The sequence below is a fragment of the Pongo abelii genome, chromosome 6 (assembly GCF_028885655.2).
Source record: "Pongo abelii isolate AG06213 chromosome 6, NHGRI_mPonAbe1-v2.0_pri, whole genome shotgun sequence".
Classification (NCBI taxonomy): Eukaryota; Metazoa; Chordata; class Mammalia; order Primates; family Hominidae; genus Pongo; species Pongo abelii.
Window position 1 is genome coordinate 66561379 of NC_071991.2, and position 13119 is coordinate 66574497.

Sequence of the window (13119 nt, forward strand, 5' to 3'; positions counted from 1 at the left end):
TTTTGCTTACAATAACACTGGAAGGCAAATATTTTCCATATTTGCCATTTGAAGAAACTGAGGCTCAGAGAAATCCTGCATTATGTGCAGATCACACAGCTCTCATCAAAAGTGCCAAGCTAGAATTCTCAGCTTTGTTCATCTAATGCCAAGCCATGAAATTATTTTCCATGCTTTGTCTTTCTAGGCTACATTAGCTTTTCTGCAAGCAAAATATTTGAGTTAGATTTTCGAAGTTCTTACAAGGCTGATTCATTATCACACAATTGTCATTTGATACTTGCTCTTAGCTGCAACTACTTGTCATACAAATTGCATATGCAATCAATGAAACCAGCTTCTCACTTATTGAACTGTGAAATTTAAATCATTTTGTTCATTGATTTGAAACTAACATACTTTTTCATCAAAAATTTTTAGAATTATTAATTTCTACTATGTTTGTTATTTTAAAGTAAAAAAAGTATAAATTATAAATTTGTATTATTTCTTTATCATGAGGAATCTTAGCATTCTGGACCATTTAATTGTTGGGTAAATACTATGGTAATTAATCAATTACAACATTTACAAGTACGTTGTATACCACTAACTCCCTGCCACCAGAAAGCACTACTAAACTATAAACATCCATTAGAGCAATTCAGATTTCAGATGTTAGTTTAAAAAATGAGCATCTTAAAATCAACTAAATATGTTCTTTTGAAATTGCCAACTTTTCATAAACCAAATGATTACATCTATCAAGAAGACTGCTTAAAAAGTAAATTATTATCTAGAAAAAAATATTATTTTAAAAGTGAATCTTATTTTGAAAAGAAGCTAAAATTTTCTAATTTGATAAGGGTCAAAAATTGGTTGGATTTTCATACCTTACTAAATGGTTTAATGTTATGAAAACAGTAAGACAAAAATCGACAAAAAGTCCTTATAATTCCCAAGTCTTGCTTACAAAATGTGACTTAAAATAAAATAATTTCAACCTATTTTCTCTCTCTCAGCTTTTAGCATATGAACTTGTTAATCATGAGCAAGCTGGGCACTGATGTTAATCTTTAAAATACATATAATCATTAATTTGTAAGAATAATATTGCTCAAATATGAATCTGTCACCTCAAAAAATGAAAAAGTTGAGTTTTGAAAAGTATTTTTAATGTTTTACAGATTTAAAAGTAAGTGGTAGTCTTCTCGTTTCATTTCCACATGTGAAGAACTGGGAAATTTTCACTCCCAACCTCACAAGTAAAAAGCTGAACAAAGTAAAAATTAAAATTATTTTCTTAGATCTATCAGAGAATTAAGGTTGCAGGGCAAACTGCCATGCTAAAATCTGGAGAAACAGGAAAACAGAAAATCACAGCTGAGTTCAGCTTACAGTGAGCAGAAGCCACTGGAGTCAGTAACGAAGAAATATTTAAATGAGGTAATTTTAATGAGGTGTTGGCGGCATGAATTGCTGGAGGCTGAATGTGAACCAGCTTGAGAGTCAAAAACTCCAGGGGCAGCCAGGCAGGGTGGCTCACGCCTGTAATCCCAGCACTTTGGGAGGCCGAGGTGGGCAGATCACAAGGTCAGGAGATGGAGACCATCCTGGCTAACACGGTGAAATCCCATCTCTACTAAAAATACAAAAAATTAGCTGGGCATGGTGGCCGGCGCCTGTAGTCCCAGCTACTCAGGAGGCTAAGGCAGGAGAATACCGTGAACCTGGGAGGCGGAGCTTGCAGTGAGCCGAGATCATGCCACTGCACTCCAGCCTGGGCGACAGAGCAAGACTGTCTCAAAAAACAAACAAACAAACAAACAAAACTCCAGGGTCCCAGTCTCAGAAGAATCCTACATTTTCATGGGTTTTACTTCCAGGAACCCGATCAGTTTCTCTCAGTGAATATATGAGAAAAAAATCCCTTTCTGTTTAAGTGAAGGTAGGGAGTAGGGGTGGGAGAGGGAAGAAAAGTAACCATTTTGTAATACTTGTCTAATGAAAAAGTAACAATTTTGAAATACACACAAAGGATTCTTCATAACAACAGCCTACTCTCCAAGAGAAAATATTTTACAGAGCCTTATCTGACCCAAGAGAGAAGGTAACTAGTAAATCTCAGCTTCCTATCTTACTCAAGGGGAGGAAACAGGCTAAGAAGTAGTTCAAGGGATCACACAATACAAACTCAGGCCCACTTAAAAAAATGAAATTTAGTTGTAAGGTTATAGAACATTTCTCTTGTCCAATGCCTTACCACCACATCAACTAAGTTCTGTATTCTAACAGTGAATTAAAACTGAGGGAGCTACAGGACACAAATTCTATTTAAGAAGGAGCTCTTAGGGAGACCCCAAAGCAATAGGAGAAGGAAAAAAATCAAAGGAAACTAGAGGAAACTGAAGACTCTGACATTTACCACTACAACAGATACTAAACAAAGCCCAACCCCAGCCAGATTAACATAAAACCTCACACCAAAAGTATAATTACTCAATTTCTATTGTCCAATATATCATGTCAAGCTTTCAACAAAAAATTATAAAGCATCCTAAAAGGCAAGAAAAACAATCTGAAGAGACAAAGCAAACATCAGACCAGACTCAGTTATGACACAAATTTTGGAATTAACAGAAAGGGAACTTAAAGGAACTAAAAGTAGTATGTTAAGGGTTCTAATGGAAAGTTGGCAACATGCAACAACAGATGGATAATATAAACAGAGAAATGGAAACTCCAGGAAAGATTGAAAAGGGAATGCTGGAGATCAAAAGCACAGCAGTAGAAATTAAAAAAAGGTCTTATCCGGGCACGGTACCTCACGCCTGTAATCCCAGCACTTTGGGAGGCCAAGACAGGTGGATCATGAGGTCAGGTGATCAAGACCATCCTGGCTAACATGGTGAAACCCCGTCTCTACTAAAAACTAAAAAAAAAAATTAGCTGGGCGTGGTGGTGGTCCCAGTCCCAGCTACTAGGGAGGCTGAGGCAGGAGAATGGCATGAACCCAGGAGGCGGAGCTTGCAGTGAGCCAAGATAGCGCCACTGCACTCCAGCCTGGCCACAGAGCAAGACTCCATCTCAAAAAAAAAAAAAAAAAAAAAAAAAGGTCCTAATGAGCTCATCAGTAGACTGCACACAGCTAAGGAAGGAATCAATAACTTTGAAGATATGTCAATAGAAACTTCCTAAAAAGAAAGGCAAAAAACAATTTTTTAAATGGAACAGAATTCCCCAAAACTCTAAGAAAATTGCAAAAGGTATAACATATTCCTAATGGGAATAGCAAAATAACAAGAAAGAGAGAAAGAATAAATATTTGACATAATAATGGCTGGGAATTATCCAAAATGACAGACACCAATCCATAGATACAGGAATCTCAGAGAATATGAAACAATATAAATACCAAAAACTCAATATCGAGACTTATCATGTTCAAATTGCAGAAGATAAAAGATAAAGAGATCTTCAAAGAAACCATAGAAAAAAAGAAAAACTTTATCTACAGAGCAACAAGGATAAGATTTAGATCAGATGTCCTGTCATAAGCTGTAGAATAAAAAAGAAAGTATAGTACAAAATGTTGCCAAAAAATTTTTAAAAAGAACACAAATTATCCCAAACAAGAAGGAGAAATAAAGCACTTTCTTGGACAAACAAAAACTAAGGACATTTATTGCCTGTAGGCCTGCCATACAAGAAATGTTAAAAGTTTTTCAGTGAGAAGGAAAAGGATATAGGTCAGAAACTCATACCTATATAAAGGAAGGAGCATATGAAGGTAAAAGAAAATCTTTTATTTTTATTATCAATTGATCTAATAGTTAACTGTGCATAATAATAATAGGAACAAAATACTGGATAATTGTAGCTTTTGGAAAACAGAAATAAATGACAGCAATATAAAGAATAAAAGGGAGAGATTAGAAATACACTTTTATAAGGTACCTGTATTACCTGTAAAGTGGTATACTGTTATTTGAAAGTGGACATGGATTCACTATAAATGTATTCATCAAACTCTAGAGAAACCACTGAAACATATTTTTAAAAGAGGTACAATTGATATGTTAAGAGAGTAGAGAGCACTGAATTATATAAAGTTCTGAACACCAGACGAGTCAGCGAGAGAAGTGAATATTTAAAAAAAACAAGTAAATATAATGAAGAAAACAGTTACAAACATTGTAGATATTAATCTAATTATATTAATGATCATTTTAAATGTGAATTGTCTCAATACATGAAGAGAGGCTGTCGGTAAATTTAAAAAACAAGACCTAACTATAATTACCTAAAAGAAACCCACTTTAAATATAAGACACAGATCAAAAGTAAAGCAATGGAGAAAGATATAACATGTTCACACTAAACAGAACGATGTTGGAAAAGCTATATTAATTTCAGACAGAGCAGATTTCAAAGCCAAGAAGATTATTGAAGATAAAGTGGTGTTTGTTACATATTGATAAAATAGTCACAGTTCTCCAAGAAGATATAACAATCCTTAATATGTATGCTCCTAATAATGTCACATCAAAATACATGAGGCAAAACCTGTTAGAACTGGAAGGACAAACAGACAAACCTATTACGGTTGGAGACTTTAGTACTACTGACCAAAACAGAATACATTCTGAGGCATAAGATGTACCTCAACAAATCTAAAGGAACAGAAAGTGTACACAGTATTTTCTTAGCCCACAATAGAAATCAATAATAGAAAGATTAAAATAAATAACAGAAAGACAGCTAGCAAATACTCAAGTAATTAGAAATTAAATAATATAACTCTAAATAAAACATGACTTAAAGAAAAACTCTCAGGATAAATTTCAAAATATTTTCAACTAAATGAAAATGAAAATACAACTTATCAAAATCTGTGGGATGCTGTATAAGCAGTGCCTAGAGGCAAATTTATAGCATTGTGTATATATTAGAAGAAAAGATAAAAATTGAATAATCTGAGCTTCCACTTTAAAAAAAAAGAGGAAAAATAACAATCTAAGCTTAAAGTAGGCAGAAAAAAAAGTAAAAATTAATGGGAAAATCAAGACAATTATAACCAGGAAATCAATAGAGAAAACTCAACAAAACAAAAAACTGGTCCTTTGAAAGATCAACTGATGAAACTACAGTCAGGCTGTCAGGAAAAAAAAAGTAAGAGAGAAGAAACCAATAACTAATATTAGAAATGAAAGAGAGGTCATATCATAACTATTGATGCTGTGGATGTTAAAAGGATAATAAAGCAATATTATGAATAACTCTATACTGACAAGTTTGAAAACTCGAATGAATTATTTGAAAAACACAAATTACTAAAACTCACAAGTGGAGAAAAACATAATTTAAATAGGCCTATATCTAATGAAAGAAAATGAATCAATAATTAATAACCTTCCAAGAAAGAAAGCGCCAGGTCCAAATCATTTCACTAGTAAATTTTACCAAATACTTAAAGTGTAAATGGTATCAATACTCTAATCTCTTCCAGAAAATAGGAGGACTACTTCCTAACGCTTTACATGAGGACAGCATTACCATACTGCCAAAATCAGATACAGACATTATAGGAATAGACAGCCATTGATCAATTATCTCTCCTGAATATAGATTTAAAAATCTTCCACAAAATACTAGCAAATCAAATCCAATGATGTACAAAAAGTGTTGTATAACACAAGCAAGTAGGATTTCCTGGTATATGAGGCTGGTTCACTATTTGAAAACTGGCTAATGTAAATCATCACAGCAAATGGCTTTTTAAAAAATCATATGATTATATCAGTTGATACGGAAAAGGGACTTGACAAAACCCAACATTAATTTGTGAGGACTCTCAGAAAACTTAGGAATAGAGGGAACTCCTGAATTTGACAACACAAACACAAAATCTACAGCTAATATCACACTTGATGGTGAGAATCAAAATGCTTTCCCCTGACATTGGGAACAAGGTGAGGATGTTCCCTTTTACTTCTCCTGCTCGACATCTCAACATCATTCTGAATGTCCTAGCTAGTGCAATAAGACACGAAAAAGAAAAAAAAAAAAGGCATACAGATTGGGAATGAAGAAATAAAGTTACGTTTTTGTCCACAAATCACATCCTTTATGTAGAAAATCCCAAAGAATCAATAACAACAAACAACTCTGGCAATGAAAAAGCTGTTATACCAATTTGCAAGATAGAAAGTTAATATACAAAAGTCAGCTGCTTTCCTATATGCCAGCAATGAACCATTTGAATTTGAAATTTAAAACACAGTAACATTTACATCAATACCAAAAAAATTAGGAAAGTATAAATCAAACAAATTATGTAGAGGATGTAAATGAGAAAAACTAGAAAACTTTGATGAAAGAAATCAAAGAAAATCTAAATAAAAGAATTATTCATATTCATGGATAGAAAAACTCAGTATTGTTCAGATGGCTATTCTCAACTTGACCTTTAGATTCAGCATAATCCCAGTTAAAGTCCCAGTAAGTAACTTGGTCAACATAGCAAAACCCCATCTCTACAAAAAATACAAAAATTAGCCAGGCATGTTGGTGTGTGCCTATGCTCCCAAGCTACTCAGAAGGCTGAGGTGGGAAGATCACTTGAGCCCAGGAGATTGCACCACTGCACTGCAGCCTGGGAGACAGAGTGAGACCCTGTCTCAAAACAAAACAAAACAAAATTCCAGTAAGTTATTTGGTGGTTATTAACAAACAGATTCTAAAGTTTATACCCAGAGACAAAAGATTCAGGATAGCCAACGCAATATGGAAGAAGAGTTAAGAGGACTGACAGTACCCAAGTTTAAGAATTACTATGAAGTTACAGTAATCAAGACAGTGTGGTATTGGCAAAAGAACAGACAAGTAGATCAGTGAAACAGAATAGAGAGTCCAGAAATAAACCCACACAAATATAGTCAACTGATCTTCGACAAAGGAGCTAAGGCAATTCTTTGGAGAAAGGATGATAGTCTCTTCAACAAATGTTGCCAGCAAAATTGGACACTGATATGAAAAACAATGAATCTAGACAAGGACCTTATCTTTTCATTGAAAGTAACTCAAAATGAATTATAGATCTAAATGAGATATTATAAAACTTCTAGAAGAAAACAGGAGAAAATCTAGTTAACTCTGGGTTTAGCAACAAATTTTTGGATATAAAACTAAAAGCATGATCCATGAAAGGAAATAGTGATGTTTAATAAAATTAGAATCTTCGGTTCTGTGAAAGACAATGATACAAGAATTAAAAGATAAACCACTGATTGAGGAAAAATATTTGTAAGACAAACAGCAAATAAAGAATTTATACCCAAAATACACAAATAATTATTAAATCTCAACAATAAGAAAACAAACCAATTTAAAAAATGTAAAATATCTAAAAAGACACCACCAAAGATGATATAGAGATAGCAAATGACATATGAAAAGATGCTTGGCACCACTTGTCATTAGGGAATTACAAATTAAAACCACAATGAGAAACCACTACATACCTATTAGAATGGCTAAAATTAAAAAAAAAAACTTAAAATACAAAGTGCTAACAAGTATGTGGAGCAACAGGAACTCTGTTATATTGCTACTGGGCATGCAAAACGGTACAGCCACTTTGGAAGACAGTTTGACAGTTTTTTTGTTGTTTATTGTTCTTTTTTTAACAAACAAGTCTTACCATATGATCCAGTTAATGTACTCCTAGGTATTTACCCAATTGAGTTGAAAACATGTCCACACAAAGACTGCACATGAATGTTTATGGCAGCTTATTCATAATCACCAAAATTTGGAAGCAACAAAAATGTCCTTCAAAAGGTAAATGGATAAACAGTGGTTCAGCCATACAATGGAATAACCAATTCAGTAACCAAAAAAGCTTCAAGCTACCAAAATACATGGAAGAATCTTACATGCATATTGCCAAATAAAAGAAGCCAGTTTGAAAAGGCCACATATTGTAGCTCTATGACATTCTGCAGAAGGCAAAACTATAGAGACAATAAAAAAATTGGTGGTTACCAAAAGTTGGGTAGGGGGGAGGATGAATAGGTGGGGCACAGGAGATTTTTAGGGTGGTAAAACTATTCTATATCATTCTGTAATGGTGGATATATGACATGATATGATGCATTTGTTAAATCTCATAGAATCTTACAACACAGAGTAAACCTTAATATAAACTATGGACTGCATTAACAATAATGTATCAATAGTTGTTCCTTAATTGCAACAAATGTACCACACTGATGCAAGATATTTAAAAAGCAGAAACCTAGGGGTTAGGAGGAGGCAACAATATAGGAACTCAACAATATCTGTTCGATTTTTCTGTAAATATAAAACTTTTCTTAAAATTAAAGTCTGCTACTTTAAAAATGAAGTTAATAGCAGAAATTAAAACTCTGGCCCTAGTGAGCACAGAACATCAATCAGACTTCCTCCTACAATGAACAACAAAAACAAGCCTGCTGCTCCCTTTTTTATTTTATTTTTAAGAGACAGGGTCTCCCTATGTTACCCAGGTTGGACTCAAATTCCTGGGCCAAGCAATCCTCCCTCCTCAGCCTCCTGAGTCGCTAGGACTATAGGCATGCAGCCTGCTGCTTCTTTTGGATACCATAGTGAGCTCTGAAATGCCAGAGAATACACAAAATTAACAAATAACTTTACCCTCATTTTGACAATAGCCTTGTGAGTTGCCCATAGCTTAAAAAGAAAATATTGATCACCTTTTTCTTAGTTTGGTTGTTTTATTAATAAAGGTAGAAGAATGTAAGACATTAAAAAGACCTTCTACAACAAAAAGAGATTTAGTTTTGGCATAATAGAAATAAATAACATTTCCTTATACAAACATACAGTCAAGAGTAAGCACTCCTTAAATCCTAGGTATGATCCTAAGTGCTTTACATGCATTATTTAATTGAATTCTAAAAATAACTGTGCAAATCAAGTGCAATTATTATCCTTATTTGACAGATGAGGGAATCGTGGCCTAGAGAGGTTAAATTAATCGCTCAAGATTGAGGACCCACTTTTCCAAGTGGTATGTATGGATTCAAAGCCTGAATTACAATGGCCACATTACTTCTCAATTCTGAGAAAACTAGTATAAGATTCATTAAAAGAAGTATATTTCAATAAAAATAAACTTTGACAAATTTAGTCAAAACAATGTAACCAAGATAGAGTACTAAGATATATAAAAATGCTCCAGTGTTCGTCAATCTTGAATAAGATTTTGAGCAAATATCATTATAAGCCTAAGCCATCTTTAATGATATCTTTGCAGAAATGTGTATAATGTTCATGTATGCAATGCACACATGCACAAGTGTATTCTGAAAGACACAGAAAGAGGGAGAGAGAGAGGAAGAGATATTCTAAACCATTAAAAATAATTATTGTGTTAATTTTTACTATAATGACTTGAATAGGTCATCAAGGTACCAGAACATAACTGCTGACTGCTATACCAAAAGGCAATTTATAAAGCTATATATCTCATCTCTGCCTTCTTTCCAATTTACTCAGTGTGGAAAATGATATTGGCCTTCCAAAACCTTCACTTATGTTTGGACTCTTTCCATCTTTGAGTCTTATTCTAGTGTTGCTGACCACTAAAATAAACATTTCGGTGGGGCTGGAAAAGTCTCTTATTACCTCAAGCCAAGCTTTATATGGCTTGTGCACTTTAAGAGGTTAATCTAGCCAGCCAACTCACTTTGTTCAGAAGTATTAAATGGAAAGACTGTAATATTCAAAGAAAGGCAAAGTTCATTGGGTAAAACCTCAATAATATAATGGAGCATAAAACTTCTAGAAATTTTTATCACAATATTTTATGAAACATATGCACACACTCACTGGAACAGAATCCAATCAAATGGTTTTGAAGGTCAGTTCAAAATCACCACATATGTAGAATCTCTGTGAGAAATGTGAACCATTTCCAAAGTGCCAGGAAATATGTACTATTTCCAAAACTTCCTTTCCCTACTTGATAGTTTATTATCAGTTCAGCAGTGTACTATATAAAAACAATAAAGTCATCTACTACAGCAATGATACTATTTTCAGCCAAAGTATAAGTTTAGTAAAATATTCCAAATTTTCCTATCAACATATCCTTGTGTTATAGAACAAAATTAATTACAATGTATAATTCTAGAAGGAAGTACTACTTTAAGTGTGAGCAACGCATATAAAAATTAAAAACAATTATGTTATTTTCCACTTCAAAACAAGTTATGTAAAGCCTTTGATGTTGTGAAAGGAGGAGAAGTCACTCCATTCTTAAATTTTAAAGAAAAGTGAATTGGAATGGGCATGATTAGAGCCAACTCTTAATATAATTCCATGTTTCTAAAATGCCCAAATTCTAGGAGCAACTGTGATTCTCCTAAGGCGAAGGAAGTAAAGGTCCACTTTGTGTGACAAAGGTCAGATTTCTGCAGGCAAATGAGGTTTCTGTAGTTAACTGTTCCCGGGTTATCACTGTCTGGGGAAGGTCCTAAAAGGTCAAGAGAGGTTTCAAATTGTGCTCACTGCTTAAGGGACATCCTAGGGCTACCTCAATCAATGTAAGATCATTAGGACTTTTCTAACTCTGATTCCAGTTTTACTCTCGTAAATCTTGCTTGCTAATACATATTGCTGATGTAGATTTAAAAGAAACTAAAATAGTATCATACATAGATCAAACGATAGAATACACTCATTTAACAACTTCTTTTAACTCTAAGATTGAGTTCAATGAAATCCAAGCAGACAAGAGAGGTTTAGAATCTGGCTCTAATAACAAAGCATCACTCTACAGTAGCTGGGCTGGTGTTTACACTCTATGATCAATGACACTCTTCCAGATTTCATTTAGTATGATGTAGCTTTACACAAGCTATCTTAAACAGTTTCCCCAATCATCACGTATGTTTTATTATGGTAAAATTTTATTGTTCGCTTTGTTTGTAAAGACTTTTGAGTCACTGAAATACAATAAACATTGAAGTAAAAATTATTATTTGACAACATTTCAGTGTTATTCTTTTAGTGCAAATAGTGCTAAATTTTCTCACAATGGAATTGGAAATACACCAAACGGATTATATTTATAAAAGCTGAGTGTTCCATCTATTTTGTAATTAATGAAGGGCATCTCTAAGTATTTTAGATAGAGTATAGAAAGCATCTATATTTAATTATATCTTACTTTTCTTAAACAGACAATTAGAACTGAATTAAGGAATATTTTGAAACCTCTATAGAGATACTAAATATTAATGGCTGTTCAAGAACTTTATTCCTATAACGCTTGAAAATGTTTAGTTTTACAGATCAACAGCCAGACACTTCATAAATATCAGATTTTCAACATAAAAGGAAGAAACATGAAATACTGATCAAATACAGAAAAAATACCTCTAGAAAAGATGAGGGATTTTTCACTATTATTATATAGCACATAATAAGGCACAGAAAATGTCTTGCATATTTGTACAAATCTAAATAGGGTTTGTAACATATATATCCTGAGAAGGATTTCTTTTTAAATTGTGTTGTGGATTGAAAAAAATCTATGAGAATAAATTAACAGCTTGTTATTTATTCTTCACAGAGGAAAAACCTTAAGCTGTTCGCATGGCAACAGTGGGACACAAAGTATGGGTTTTTAGTACTTCTCCTTAAGTATTAAAAATATCAGATTTTCTCACTGGGTGCTTAATGTTCCCAAATGCCACTTCTTTTCAAAGTCAGTTATCAGTTCTGCAGTCAGTTTTCAATCTCCCAGTGGTAAGGATATATTCAAAGGCTCTGTGCTCAGCAGGATAGAAGTCTTTCTCTGTGAATGTAACTGTATCACTCATCAGTAACCTCCTGCCATAAGGGGAATCCATATTTTTCTTTCCTTTTAGTAACTCCTTAGATTCTTGAATGCCATTCACTGCCCTAAGACCTGGGGTAGTATCTACATAATCTCAGTAAATAGCTCCTACTCATGCTACTCACAAATAAATGTCAAGCCTGCAGATCAAAGTCCCCACATTCTAAAACTCATGCCCTTTATGGATCACTTTTCATAAACTATACTCATGTTTTAGAAATAACATAGAAGCTCACATTTTTCTTTCTTTCTTTTATCCTAGAAAAGTTTATTTATAAGACACTCTGATTTGCAGATAATAGTGTGGAATTCTGATGCAATACATAAAACTCAATTATCCTTGCCTTTGCATAGCCTTCTATTAAGGTATTTTATAATATTTATCATCTTTTAGTAGAAATGCAAAAATATTTGGGCTATTTAAATTAAAAAGCCACAGGTTGTTTTGCAATAGTTAAACATCCTTTCCTAGTGCCTACAATATATGCTAGATGGCGAATAATAAATTCTTATTCACAATTGATTTTATTTTTAAATCTTCATTATGCCACAGGTAAATTATATGACAAAAAATAGCTTCGGCATGTGTTTTTACAATCTATATTCATTTTAATTACTCAAAATTGCTTGTGAAAATGAATATAATTATTTGAAATCATTTTCACTCTGCAGATTTCATATATAAAATAAATAAATCTATACTTCTTCAAGTAGATCTGAGTCAAATACAATAGACCAAGCTATCTTACATGAATATCTTTTCAGATCAGTTGTGGAGATAAACATTTTTAAATTTACTACTGTCTCTAAAGAACTATATTTGGCAAACAACGTGAGATTTAGAATAGAATGTACACAAATGCTATTTATATGTATATCTAGTTAAACATTTACTATAGCAGTAAGAGCATATAAGACATTAAATATATACATATCAGAATGCTCAGAAAGGAGATGAAGATGGAACAGCAAATACAATCCTTAGAGCCACAGAACTGTTTACTAAATTCTAAATAAAAGCTTAATTGTGCTATTTCCCCTAACTTCATGAGATTATCAGATATAATTTCACTCTGAGTTCTATTATAATCCGTGAGATATTATGCAAGTCACTTACTCAGAAGGTAGCTTTGGCCTTACCTGCTTTCACCACAAAAACAATTAAAATTTAAGGTTTGTAAAATATTTATTGGAAAAATTAAACTTCATTATTCTCATTTATGTGGTAAATG

At 33.0% G+C, this 13119-nt stretch overlaps 1 protein-coding gene across 21 annotated transcripts in view; it reads right to left on the minus strand.

Moving 5' to 3' along the window:
- The window catches only part of HDAC9 (histone deacetylase 9), a 917296-nt gene that overhangs the window by 392478 nt on the left and 511699 nt on the right, over positions 1 to 13119 (minus strand). The gene's annotated exons all lie outside the window — the stretch shown is intronic.